Source organism: Pelodiscus sinensis, chromosome 32 (assembly GCF_049634645.1).
Source record: "Pelodiscus sinensis isolate JC-2024 chromosome 32, ASM4963464v1, whole genome shotgun sequence".
In the NCBI taxonomy this organism is placed as follows: Eukaryota; Metazoa; Chordata; order Testudines; family Trionychidae; genus Pelodiscus; species Pelodiscus sinensis.
This window is the reverse complement of record NC_134742.1, coordinates 13,022,069-13,035,900: the sequence shown is the minus strand read 5'-3', so window position 1 is coordinate 13,035,900 and position 13,832 is coordinate 13,022,069. Positions and strand designations below refer to the sequence as shown.

Here is a 13,832-nt window from a genome sequence, read left to right as displayed (position 1 = left end):
AAGCAGTGTAGACGTACCCGTACTGACTAGAAAGTGGCCATCGTCAAAGGGGTGGGGGGACCTTCCCAAACAGACTGCAACATAAAATTCATGTGCAACTTTGACGCCAATTCAGAATGGCTGTGTCTAGACTGGCAAGTTTTTCCACAAAAACAGCTGCTTCTGTGGAAAAACTTTCCAGCTGTCTATACTGGCAGCTTGAATTTCCACAAGAGCACTGACAATCTCATGTAAGAAATCAGTGCTTCTTGCGGAAATACTATGCTGCTCCCGTTCGGGCAAAAGTCCCTTTTGCGCAAAGCTTTTGCGCAAAAGGGCCAGTGTAGACAGCTCAGATTTGTTTTGTGCAAAAAAGCCCTGATCGTGAAAATGGCGATCGGGACTTTTTTGCATAAGAGCGTGTCTAGATTGGCACGGACCCTTTTCCGCAAAAAGTGGCCTGTTCAAAACCAAACCTTTTTACTCAAAAATGTATTTTGGAGGGGGTTTTGCTGAAAATAAAATATTTCACCTTTTTTTCCCCTTCGGCCCTGTGATGAAGTTGAGGTTTTTCTTAGAGCATTGCATGAATATGGTATGTGCCTCAGTTTACCCCAGCGTGCTTCATGTTTAATAAGATGACAGGAAAGGGCTTGTGGTTGCAGAGGGCCACGTGTGACTTGGCCTAGCAACCAGGATCCCCAATGACCTCAAGAAAGAAAGAAAGACAGAAAGAAAGACAGAAAGAAAGATTCCAAACACAAAAAAATGTGGACTATCCAAAATATTTAAAGCTTTCAAAACAAAGACAACATCTGACCAAGTGGGTCTTTGCCCATGAAAGCTTATGCTCCTACGCTTCAGTTAGTCTATAAAGTGCCACAGGACTCCTCGCCGCTTTTGCAGATTCAGACTAACACGGCGACCACTCTGATACAAAACAAAGACAGGTCTCCAGACTCTAAGACCTTACTGGACCACTGTGCTCATGTAGCGCAGGGAAAATACATTCTTTCTTGTCAAGGTCCCAATTTCTTGGTCAAGGCATAATCGAGGTCTGGACTCCAGACAAAAGAGTTAAAATAAAGCAGCAATAATGATAACAACATGTAAATAACAAAAGTTTTGGGAGCCTATTCAAAAGCACCGGGCAGTCCAGATCTGGTTTGCTTCTTGACTAGAGGTTGAACCTCTCTAATCCGGCACCGTTGGAACCTGACTGGTGCCGAGCCAGAGAATTTGCCAGACCACAGGAGGTCAATATTGCCCACTGCATACTGGGCTATGGGAAGACATTTCAGGGTAAATTAGAGCTAAAGAACAGCCAGAACCCTGAGAGCCAGCACTGGTGACTGGAAACAAACTTTACGGAACTGTGAGAAACTTGGCCACATCCATGCTAAGAGGACATCCTGCAAATTCAAATCATGCCGGACCATGGAGGTTGCCAGACCAGAGAGTGCCAGACTAGAGAGGTTCCCGATCTAGTCTAACCTGTATCACATAAGCCCTGGAACTCCCTGGAATTAATTCCTCTCTGATCTACAGCCGGGCCTTCAGAAAAAAGATCCAGTGTTGATTCAAGAATTGGGAAGCTTTTGTCCATTTTCCCGCAATCAGCTTTGAGCTCTTCTTTTGCAAAATGATCGTCGCCCCTCCATTGCCTTGTGGGTGAATTTGACGCGGGGCTGGGGGAGATGTCTGTCCGACTTGGGGGACTGTGGGAGGAGGGGATTGTGATGTTTTCCTAGCACCACAGACAGAGCCCCAAGGCTGGCCAGGTTGCAAATGGGTCTGAGACTTTCTCGCCGTGGTTCTCAGCCTGCGGCCCGCCCAATCAGCACATGGCTGGGGTGACACCCTCAGCTGGGTGCCTGCAGGTCATAAATATTTACTGTGTGTGTGGGGGTGGCCCTCAGAACACACAGAGCCGCCTGTGCAGCCCACAGTGGTAAACAGACAAGGCACAACTTGCTTTGGCTTGAAGAATGACAAGTAACCAGACCAGACGGAGGCAGGGAGAGGAAACTGAGGTGAAATGACCTGCCAAAAGCCACCCAGACAGCCAGGCTTGATTACAAATCGAGGCCTCTTGAACTCCAGTCCGGAGCTGCCCCACCCATTGGGCCGCACTGCCGCTATGTGACGCGCTTGTCCTCACAAAGGCACAGACCCCAGAGAACAGGCCAGCCCACGGCACGGCCTCTGCCCCCGGCAGCAGAACAGCATGTCTCAGGGGGGTGAAAAAGCCCCGGAGATACTGCAAGAGGCCAGAAGAATTCCTCTTCGTCCGCATGCCCCGCCTCTCCGAGGACCTCTTCCCGCTGCAGTAGAGAGGGTTCCACACACATTGCGGCCATGTTTGAAGTGTCACCCTCACCTGGAAGGGTGAATGTGGCCCTGTGACGTACGGAGACCAATCGGGGGCTTCTGGAAGGCTCCCCGCTAGCCTCAGGGTTGGTGCAAACTGCCTCGCAGCATTTCACACCTCCCTAGACACCTCAGGAAACTGGCCGGAAGCCAGAGCAGCTCTGCTTGCTCAGATCCACCCTTCACACCCTCAGCTTATCAGCTCTGGCCATCAGTTCACTCCCCTGCCTGCTGCATCCTCCTCCTCCAGCTGCTGCGATTCTCGCCCTGAGGCAGAACGGGGCCTAGAGGCCAGATGGGCTGTCTAACTTGACATCCTGTCTCTACTAGACATTGTGGAGCGTTTGTCTGTCTTGCTCAAGAACTCCTCTGAACCGGTCACAGAGGGACCTCCCCCTCCTTTGGAGGCAGCGGCCTCTCCTCCAAATTTAAAGCAAGGTTTGGGTGCGCCAGGACAACGGGAAGTGCCTGGAATGGGACTGTGTCTCCTCACACCGCACAGTGACCAGACACACTCGCCAAAGCGGGCCCCGGCCTCAGCACGGTGCAGATGCTGAGAGAGACTACACCAAGAGGAGCCAGAAAAAAACCGCTGTGCCTGTACCGAGATCGCCCCTCAAGGCACCCGACATAAAAGAGAGACAACGGAGGCATTTGGAACAGGGCTCTGCATTGGCCCACCTACATTACGGCTTCCGGTCGGAAAACGAGAAGAAAATGTTATTGGAAGCCAAATTGACTCTTTGGTTACATCAGAGTGAACGATAAGGGTTTATAGCAGTGGTTCCCAAACTTTTTGGCATCACGCCTCCCTTTTGATTTTTGAGAAACCCTCATGAACACACACACACACAAAAACCTTGTTGAGCCAAAAAAAAAAAGAACTGACTGGAACCGAGAAACAGACATGGCCCCTTTAATTCCCAGGACCTGTGTTAAAAAAAAAGGGGGGGGGGGGACTGGTACTCTAGGCACGTGTTCTGGCAAATACCCAAGGCAGGAAAAACAGAAAATAATGGATATTTCACATGGTATTTTCCAAATTTTTTTACGGGATGGACCAAGCTCTTTCTTGAGGGGGATTGATGGGGAGGGGGACTGGATTGCCTCGCACCCCCCTTTGAATCTCTTCACCTCCCCCTCAGGGGGGCAAGTCCCCCAGTTTGGAAACCTATGGTTTATAGGGTTTATGACTGGGTTTCTGTTCCACACTGGCCCGTTAAGGGTTAAATCCCAGCCCTGGGAGAATGCTGAGAGAGTGAAGCCTTCAGCTGAGGCAGAGACAGCCAATCAGGGCCCAGCGGGGGCTGTATAAATAAGGGCTCCTGGAGGGAGAACAGACACACGCTTGCTCCGGCTGGGGAGCAGGAGGGACCTGGCTGCCAGAGAAGCTGGAGGCTTCCTGAGACAGGGCAGGGGCGGGGAAAGGCAGGAAGAACTGGGAGGCTCTGATCGGACTTCACCTCACTCCGGGCTGCGGGAGAGGCTGGGGCACCGACCAACAGGAGGCGCTCTGAGGCAGAAGAGCTCTTTCCCCCAGTGACCAGCTGGAGGCGCCGTGCGGGGTGAGTGCACATGGTGGAGAACGTGGGCACATGCGGTGCCCATGATACAAGGGGGCTGTCTGATAGACACAGGCCATTAGGCTGGGCTGCCTGCAATTAAGGGAGCTATTTTTAAAATTCAGGCTACGGGGCCGTGCCGCCCTGCGCCCCACGGGGATCTCTTACAGACGCAGGCTGTTAAGCCGCGGTGAGAGACAGCCAGGATGAGAACTGGAAAAATGGGCGTTTATTGGAGGCTGGCCGAGAAGCAGAGGGACTGGTCTGGCTGGGTACCAGGACTCCACGGGAAACCAGACGCCAAGCGCTGGGAGTTGGAGGGCTGATTCCCCGTGTGACCAGCTGGAGGCGCCGTGGGGGTGAGGCCGCACCCTGTGGCGGGATGAAGGAAAGAAAATATAAGGGATGAAATTTCTAGTTTTAAAAATGTACTAAAATTATTAATAAATAAACAGGAACATTTTAACAAGCCGCTTTGCTTTAAGAAACCCCACCTCTTCCTGCCCACACTTCACCCCTTCTCCCAAGTCCTGGCCCTGCCCCGCCTCTTCCCACCCAGGCTCCACCTCTTTTTCCCAAGCCCCGCCTCTTCCTTCCCATGCTCCACCCCTTCTCCCAAGTCCTGGCCCTGCCCTGCCTCTTCCCACCCAGGCTCCACCTCTTTTTCCCAAACCCCGCCTCTTCCTTCCCATGCTCCACCCCTTCTCCCAAGCCCCGCCTCCTCCCGCCCATGTTCCACCCCCTTCTCCCAAGTCCTGGCCCTGCCCCGCCTCTTCCCACCCAGGCTCCACCTCTTTTTCCCAAGCCCCGCCTCTTCCTTCCCATGCTCCACCCCTTCTCCCAAGCCCCGCCTCCTCCCGCCCATGTTCCACCCCTTCTCCCAAGTCCTGGCCCTGCCCCGCCTCTTCCCACCCAGGCTCCACCTCTTTTTCCCAAGCCCCGCCTCTTCCTGCCCATGCTCCACCCCTTCTCCCAAGCCCCGCCTCCTCCCGCCCATGTTCCACCCCCTTCTCCCAAGTCCTGGCCCTGCCCCGTCTCTTCCCACCCGGGCTCTACCTCTTTTTCCCAAACCCCGCCTCTTCCTGCCCATGCTCCACCCCTTCTCCCAAGCCCCGCCTCCTCCCGCCCATGTTCCACCCCTTCTCCCAAGTCCTGGCCCTGCCCCGCCTCTTCCCACCCAGGCTCCACCTCTTTTTCCCAAGCCCCGCCTCTTCCTGCCCATGCTCCACCCCTTCTCCCAAGCCCCGCCTCCTCCCGCCCATGTTCCACCCCTTCTCCCAAGTCCCGCCCCTGCTCTGCCTCTTCCTGCTCACGTTCCACACCATTTCCCAAGCCCCACCTCTTCCCACCCCCACTCCACCTATTCTTGCCCACTCTGCACCCCTTGTCACAAGTCCCGCCCCTGTTCTGCCTCTTCCCACCCAGGCTCCACCTCTTTTTCCCAAGCCCCACCTCTTCCTGACCATGCTCCACCCCTTCTCCCAAGTCCCGCCCCTGCTCTGCCTCTTCCTGCCCACGTTCCACACCATTACCCAAGCCCCACCTCTTTCACCACTTCTCCCAAACCCTGTCCCTGCCCCAACTCTTCCCGTCGATGCTCCACCCCAAGCCCTGCCCCTACTTGTGTTGAATGCTGTTATTCTTAAATCAGTTAAATTGTTCTCTCCATGAACAACAGCGATATCGGATTGGGAACAGTGACCCGATGCTGGATGTGTGTTTTCCAGTCATTGCACAGAGATAAAAGGGTTAAACTGTAGATGCTTATGTTTACACACGAGCATAGATTTGTGCTTTATTACAACACCAGGCACGCTCCTTCCATCTGTGCATGGTCAGACCCTGACACCTAGAGGTGACTAGTGAATAAAACACAAATCTTCAGGGGGTAGACGAGTTAGTCTGTTACAGGGGGAAAAAACAGCAAGCAAATGGTCTGGTAGCACTTTATAGACAAAACATGTAAACGGGATCGTGAACTTTCATGGGCACAGCCCACTTTGGTCATCTGAAGAAGTGGGCTGTGCCCACCAAAGCTCATGAACAAATCGGCTGTGTCTAGACTGGCCAGTTTTTCTGCAAAAGCAGCTGCTTTTGCAGAAAAACTTGCCAGCTGTCTACCCTGGCTGCTTGAATTTCCTCAAGACCACTGACAATCTCATGTAAGAAATCAGTGCTTCTTGCGGAAATACTATGCTGCTCCCGTTTGGGCAAAAGTTCTTTTGCGCAAAAGCTTTTGTGCAAAAGGGCCAGTGTAGACACTCAGATTTGTTTTGCGCAAAAAAGCCCCGATGGCGAAAATGGCGATCAGGGCTTTTTTGTGCAAAAGCACGTCTAGATTGGCACGGATGCTTTTCCGCAAAAAGTGCTTTTGCGGAAAAGCGTCCGTGCCAATCTAGACGCTCTTTTCCGGAAATGCTTTTAACGGAAAACTTTTCCGTTAAAAGCATTTGCGGAAAATCGTGCCAGTCTAGACGTAGCTTGTATTCATTTGGAATGGTCCTTCTCTTAACTAGTGAATTTTCTTCTCACGTTAGCACCTGGCTGAGCAAGAGGGGTGAGAGGAAGAAAACATGAATGCAATTCACTGGGGTTGGGACATAACTAGAATTAGCAAACGTTTTCAGAAAATGTTTGATCTAATGTTTTTTTTCCAGTGAACAACAGCTTTGGTAGCCACAGGCAACCTGTTCATGTGTTTTGATCAAAAATTTCTGGGTTGTTGTTGAAGCACATAAACTAAAGGCTAAGCAGTATCCCACAAAAATGAGTTATTTTCCTTTTGGAAAAGTGGAACTTGGACATTTAAAAAACATCTATTAAAAAAAGTTGCATTTTCTGTTACAAAAAAGTTCAGCTTTTGAAGACTGATAAGAATCAATATTTTTTTTTCTGAGACCAGAAACTAGAAAAAAGATTCTGTTCCTGAGCAGAAACTGTCTCTTGCTATGTCTGTGCAGCGCCCGGCACAACGGGGCCCTGATCTCATCCGGGGCAGGGACTGTCTCTCTCTGTGTCTGTGCAGCGCCCGGCACAATGGGGCCCTGATCTCCGCTGGGGCAGGGACTGTCTCTCGCTGTGTCTGTGCAGCGCCCGGCACAACGGGGCCCTGATCTCCGCTGGGGCAGGGACTGTCTCTTGCTGTGTCTGTGCAGCGCCCGGTACAACGGGGCCCTGATCTCCGCTGGGGCAGGGACTGTCTCTCGCTGTGTCTGTGTGGCATTCTCATGGGCTACGTCTACATTGGCATGATTTTCCGGAAATGCTTTTAACGGAAAAGGTTTTCCATTAAAAGTATTTCCAGAAAAGCGCGTCTAGATTGGCAGGACGCTTTTCCGGAAAAGCACTGGGGACGTTGCAAAATTTCCATCTTTGGAGAGTTTTAAGAAGTTAGACACTATGTGTCTACATTGGCAAGATTTTGTGCAAAAGCAGCCACTTCTGCGCAAAAACATGCTGCCTGTCTACACTGGTGGGGAGTTCTTGCGCAGAACACTGACGTTCTAATGTATGAAATCAGGGCTTCTTGCGCAAGATCTATGATGCTCCCACTCAGGAATAAGCCCTTTTGTGCAACTGTTCTTGCGCAAGAGGCCAGTGTAGACAGGCTACATGAATTTCTTGCGCAAGAAAGCCCAATGGCTAAAATGTCCATCCAAGCTTTCTTGCGCAAGAAAGCATCTACACTGGCATGGATGCTCTTGCACAAAAGCACCTCTCTTGCACAAAAGCACATGCTAGTGTAGACGCTCTCTTGCACAAATACTTTAATGCAAAAACTCTTGCGTTAAAAGTATTTGGGCAAAAAATGTCAATATAGATGTAACCTATGGATAGAAATTATGTTCCTAGCCTCTGTTTGTCCTGAAATGGGTGACAGGGAAGGGATCAAGTGAGGATTACCTGTTGTGTTCCCTCCCTATGGGGCGTCTGGCATGGGCCACTGTTGGCAGACAGGACACTGGGCTGCATGGAACTTTGGTCTGACTCAGTCTGGCCGTTCTTCAGTTCACACCCTTGTCAAGGAAGGCCTTGACTGGTTTTCCATGGACCAGCACTAGTCTCTGTGTTTAGGAAGGGCTCAAGCCAGTTCTTGGCATCAAAAAAGGAGAAACAAGCAGGCCTAGAAAAGACTTAGACCTGCTTCATTAAGTGTGATATTGTTGCAAAATAATAATAATAATAAAAGAAGCCAACCTGATTCTGGGATGCATGAACAGGAGTGTTGCGAGCAAGACGCGAGAAGTCATTCTTTTGCTCTACTCTGCGCTGGTTAGGCCTCAGTTGGAGGATTGTGTCCAATTCTGGGCACCGCATTTCAGGAAAGACCTGGAGAAGTCGGAGAGGGTCCAGAGAAGAGCAAGAAAAATGATGAAAGCTCTAGAAAACAGGAGCTATCGGGGAAGGCTGAAAGAATTGGGCTTGGTTAGTTTGGAAAGAAGAAGGCTGAGAGGGAACATGAGAGCAGCTTTCAAGTACCAAAAGGGTGTCACAAAGAGGAAGGAGAAAAATTATTCTCCTTAACCTCTGGTGATAGGACAAGAAGCAATGGGCTTAAATTGCAGCAAGGGAGGTTGAGGTTGGACATCAGGAAAAACTTTCTACCTGTCAAGGTGGTGAAACACTGGAATAAGTTGCCTAGGGAGGTGGTGGAATCTCCATCTCTGGAGATATTGAAGAGCTGGTTAGACAGACACCTGTCAGGGATGGTCTAGATGGTGCTTGGTTCCCCCCCCGTAGCTCAAGTCCTGCCCCTCCCCTCCACCTGGGACCTTCTGAAGGTAGGGAGGTGGGATGGGCTCTTCAGTGACTTAGAGGGCAGGGGACTGAACTCGATGACCTCTCGAGGTCCCTTCCAGTTCTAGTGCTCTAGGATTCTAGATAACCTACTGAGGTCACTTCCTGTCAGAGTTCGAGGATTCCAGATACTATTTCATAATCACTACAAGACAAAACAAAACTGCCAACAGTTCATTGCTTCCTCCTCTGCTAGTGGCAAGGAACGCTTGGCTGGCATGAGCTGTCCCCCAGATGGATTAGTCAATTGTCACTTGACTAAAAATAGTGTGACTCGAAGCACGTGTTTTCTCCTCACCACAAACCACCCTGGGGTGCCTTGTTTACTTCTTCCTTTGTCATCCGACTTCTGAGTTCTTTCAAAAGCCCATTCAGGTGCAACCGCAAGCGAACACAAAATCTGTCTAAATCCAGTTCATACCTATCTACTCACAACTACTCCCGCTCAAGCGAAATCCAGTCCAAATCTGTTTACATTTCATCTACATTTAATCTTAAGGAGGACAACTCTCAACCTAAATTGTCCTAAAAAAATGTATCCTTTTTTATTTAAATCTAAAGGTATTTGCAGGGGACACAAAAATTAGAAAGTGGTAAGCAGACAGATCACTGATTCAGGGTGATCAAGCTAATATGATAAACTGTGTGCAAGCAAACAAAACATGTTTTAATACAGCTTCCTGTAAATGTTTACACAAAGGAACAAAGAATGCAGATTAGACTTACAAAAGAGGGGACTTTCTGTCCTGGGAAGCAGGGACTCTGAAAAAGATTTGGATAATCAGGTGATCATGAACGCTCAGTAATAGTAAAGATTTATTTTATCAAACCCAATGTATCCACATTTAATCTTAATCAGCCAAATAGAGTTATACTCGATTGAAAATGAATCTCTTTAAATTTAATTCCAATCCATTAAAATCTATTCTGTGTATTGGAACTACTAATCTATAATTGATTTAAATCAAGTCTAACCTAGCAAAACCTGATATGACTCATCTGTGAGTCTGTTTGTTCGAGAACTCCTCCTAAATGGGAAGCGCCACATTTGATAGGCAGATTCCTCTGATCATAATTAAAGCAGGGCTGGCAAACCCGTGGTCAACCTAACACATGCTTGTGAGCTGCATGCGGCTCTTCCCCCCCTTAAACTACATCTCACAATCCCCCTCCCCCCCCCCCCCCCCGGCTTGTGAAGCTGTCCCTGCATCCCTAAAAACGGCCCCCTGGCTCCCAGTTTCCAGTGCTCACTGTCTGTCTTAGCAAAGCAAAATGGTGCCAACAAGATGGTACCAGCCGATGGGAGCCTGTGGCCAAAAAGCCACTCAGTTTTGTTTAAAGGGGCGGTATCCTTTTTTTAAAATTTTTTTTGGACCAAATTCAGCTGGGGCTGTTTTGTTTATTTTTCTTTTTCTCAACCACTTTTTTCCTTGGCCTTTTGTGCTATATCCCCAACTATTGTGTCTCTTTGCCTTTAACAGGTTGGCCACCCCTGATTGAAAGCAAAGTCAGGGGTTGGTTGTGCCAAGACAGTGGGATGTGCCTGAAATGTGAATGTTTCTCCTAAAATGGAAAGGGAGGGGTCTGGTAGAAGGGCCAGCTATACTGTGGAATGACCAGAGGGGGCAGCAAAGAGCCAGAGATGGGGACCAGGACAGTTATAACCCCATTAGGCCAGCACGGGGCAAGGATAGAAAAAGGACAGCTATCTACTATGATATGTATTTCAGGGAGTTTGTGTGTGTGTGTGTGTGTCTGTGTGTCCCACAGCCGAGGGACATGCACCCCTCCCCCAGCTGTGTCTGCTGGAGCTGCAGTGGCCATGGACAGATGCCTCTCACATGGCCCTAAACTGCTCTGGTGACAGAGGGCTGGAGCTATCCTCTCTCTTCAGGGCAACCTGAAAACTGAACCCCTCCTCCCCTGTCGCACCCCAGAGCAATGATATAAAGGAAGGAAAACAAAAATGTATTGCAAGCAGTGCTGGGTACCTCTTCTAGGAGATACATTGCAACCTTGAAGACCAGACAATTTTTTGTTGTGTCGATGGTAGCTAACATCACAGGACTCCAGGAGCTGATGATTGAGGCCTTGTTTACACACACAAGCTGCACCTGTTTACACCTAAACCATTTGAGCTCAGCTCCTGCAAACCCCTGCATGTCAAGTCAGTTTAGTGATATTTACAGTTATCTGTTTATTTTTGTTGGTAAATGCCTGTGAACATCCATTCCAGTGCACACCTACTGGGTGTGTCACGCTGTCCAATGGAGTGGCATCAAGGCCACTTGCAGAGTTAGAGAATGAGTTTGCTCTACAGCAGTGTTTCTTAAACTTTTTAAGACTGAGGAACACCAAACAATAATTTTTTTTATGAGGCACACCAAGGATTTTTTGTTGAGCAAAAAAAAAGAAAGAAAGAGTCGAGGGGAAAATTATTGAGAAAAAAAAAGTCACTTGCCCCTTTAAGGGTGGCCATTTTGAACTCTGTTGTTCTCTGCGGGCACACCTCCGACTGCCTCGCGGCATACCGGTGTGCCACAGAACACGGTTTAAGAAACACTGCTCTCCAGCGTTCGCTGAGAGCCAGCTGGCTTTTAACTCAAACTCCACTAAGCTCCAGAGGTCCCAGGTTTGGTTCTACCTGCCGGGCATTACACAAACCAATGACACAATATTTCCATCAATGAGCATCAAAATTTACAGATGGGCAAGTAAAAAATAAAGCTACTTGGGAATGTTAGAGTTTGGGGGAAGGGTATTGACTTTGTACGCTTTGATTTTTTGTGTTGACCATTTGCGTTTTAACCGCTATAAGGCTTTAACATTTTGAACCTCAACTTTTACAGGTCATCGGAAGAAGCGGGCTGGGCCCACGAACGGGACCGGCTTTATCATGAGACGAACTGAGGCAGCCGCCTCAGGTGCCAGACTGTGTGTGGGCACGACTGGGACCCAGAGTGTAGAAAATTGTGTCTGCTGCTGGTAGCAGTCCCATGAGAGGAGTAGAACAGGAAGAAGGCAGAATTGAGACCTTGCAAAGTTTTGGCCCAAGCGACGGGCATGGGGGGGGGGCGTCATTTGAGCTCCCCGCCTCAGGTGCCAAAATGTGGGCCCGCCATGCGGACGAAAACTCATAATCTCATCTCCATGTGTCGTTAGTCTTTGAAGCGCTAGACCATTTGTTGTTTAAGTCATTAGTTAATTATTCTCTGACCTTCCTTCAAGATCCCTCACACCTGAGAAAACGTGACTCGATACCAATAAAACCGGATCCCCCTACATTTGCATAACTGTGAAAATTCAAATAGCCAAAAACAGCAAAAACAAAACGCTTAAAATAAACACTGATCTTATCCATCAAAATGATATAAAACACGAAAACTGAATTCTGCCAAACCTGCTTCAATTGGTCAGTCTTATACCTTTCAATATCCTGAGGTGAACAGGTTGGAAAACAGTTCATTTTTTTTCTCCCCCTCCCCTGAAAATTAAATGTTGATTTTAATAGTTTCACACGCACTTTTTTGGGGGTGGGGGGATTTTTTTTCGAGACCCAACAGTTGTCAGAACAGAGTCTTCCTTGCAAAAGTTGAGTTTCAACTGCCTGGTGTATTTCAAATCAATTTGTCACCCCCACAAAAAAAAAAAATCCCGACTAACCATGAGTGCCAGACACTTCCCTCTACACACCGACCAATAAAACAACACACAGCAGGGGGCTTGCAAGCAATTCGTGAGAACTGGTAAGCCAAAATTCAGCACACTCAGCAGGTGCATGCCCCAGGCAGCAGGAAGCGTCCGTGTTGCTGCAGTTTTTGTTGTTGTATTATACAAAACCGCAACCTTCTGGCTCTGAATCAAAGGCTGAGAAAAGGAAGTACTTTATCAACTTCCTCCGCCACCCCAAGGGGACAGAGTCACGTAAAAAAGAGCAAATTAGGTTACATCCCTGTGACCCGAGTGTAAACCGATTTAAAGTAGGGGTTTGCTTGTTTCACTAAACTGACTTTATAATGAGTGTTGAAGTGGTGCTACGTCTAGACTGGCATGATTTTCCGGAAATGCTTTTAATGGAAAAGTTTTCCGATAAAAGCATTTTTGGAAAAGCGCGTCTGGATTGGCACGGATGCTTTTCCGGAAAAGCACTTTTGCAGAAAAGCAGCCATAGCCAATCTAGACGCACTTTTCCGCAAAAAAGCCTCGATCGCTACTTTCGCGATCGGGGCTTTTTTGCGCAAAACAAATCTCAGCTGTCTACACTGGCCCTTCTGTGCAAAAGATTTGCGCAAAAGGGACTTTTGTCTGAATGGGAGCAGCATAGTATTTCCGCAAAAAGCAAGGATTTCTTACAGTAGGAAGTCAGTGCTTTTGTGGAAATTCAAACAGCCAGTGTAGACAGCTGGCAAGTTTTTCCGGAAAAGCAGCTGATTTTCCGGAAAAACTGGCTAGTCTCGACACAGCCCTTGAGTATAGACATGCCCAATGTTCCCTCCAACCTTTTCCATCCGTGTGTGGATTTTTTTCCCCATCCCTGTGCAGAATAATTTTTTTCTCTGTGCACTGAGGCGCGTGTGAATGGGCACCACCTGTAGAAATGCAATCTTAGCGGTGGGCTCTCTGCTAATCAGCTAAGCACCCTGCCAGGTCTCAGAGATCTCACATCCTCCCCTCAAGAGACCAAGCCCTGTTAGACAGCCAGGCCTCATTCCGGTTTGAATTTGGTTGATGTCGGCTCATCGGCGCTGACTCTACAGATGCTCCGGGGTTGGTGCCCTCATGGGGAAAAAATAGCTCCACTGGCAGCCCCCATCTCAGCAATTCCCCCTCCTTCCCAGCATCTACCGTCTGCTGCCGGTCATTTTGTGGGGTCAGGGGGTGCTCCGGGGGTGGGAGAGGAGTGAGAGTGCAGTGAGCTTGGGGGGGGGGCAGAACTGGGTTGGGAAGGGGCGGGGTTGGAAGAGGTGGGCGGAGTCAGGACAAAGCAGGGTGGGCGTAGGGCTTTGGCGGAAGGGTTGGACAGAGTGGGGCAGAGGAGGGGCAGATCTTGGTTCATATAAATGGCACCTACATCCAATGGGGAGTTAGAAATGGAGATAAAAGATACAACAAAAGACAAACACT

General features: G+C 49.2%; 1 long non-coding RNA gene across 1 annotated transcript; it reads left to right on the top strand.

Annotated features, from left to right (window-relative positions):
- The first annotated feature begins 3,704 nt into the window (after window positions 1–3,704).
- Window positions 3,705–11,990, top strand: LOC142823122 (uncharacterized). The gene is made up of 2 exons (XR_012898445.1): window positions 3,705–3,914; window positions 11,558–11,990. It is a non-coding gene; the product is annotated as an uncharacterized LOC142823122 (long non-coding RNA).
- Window positions 11,991–13,832: the final 1,842 nt, after the last annotated feature.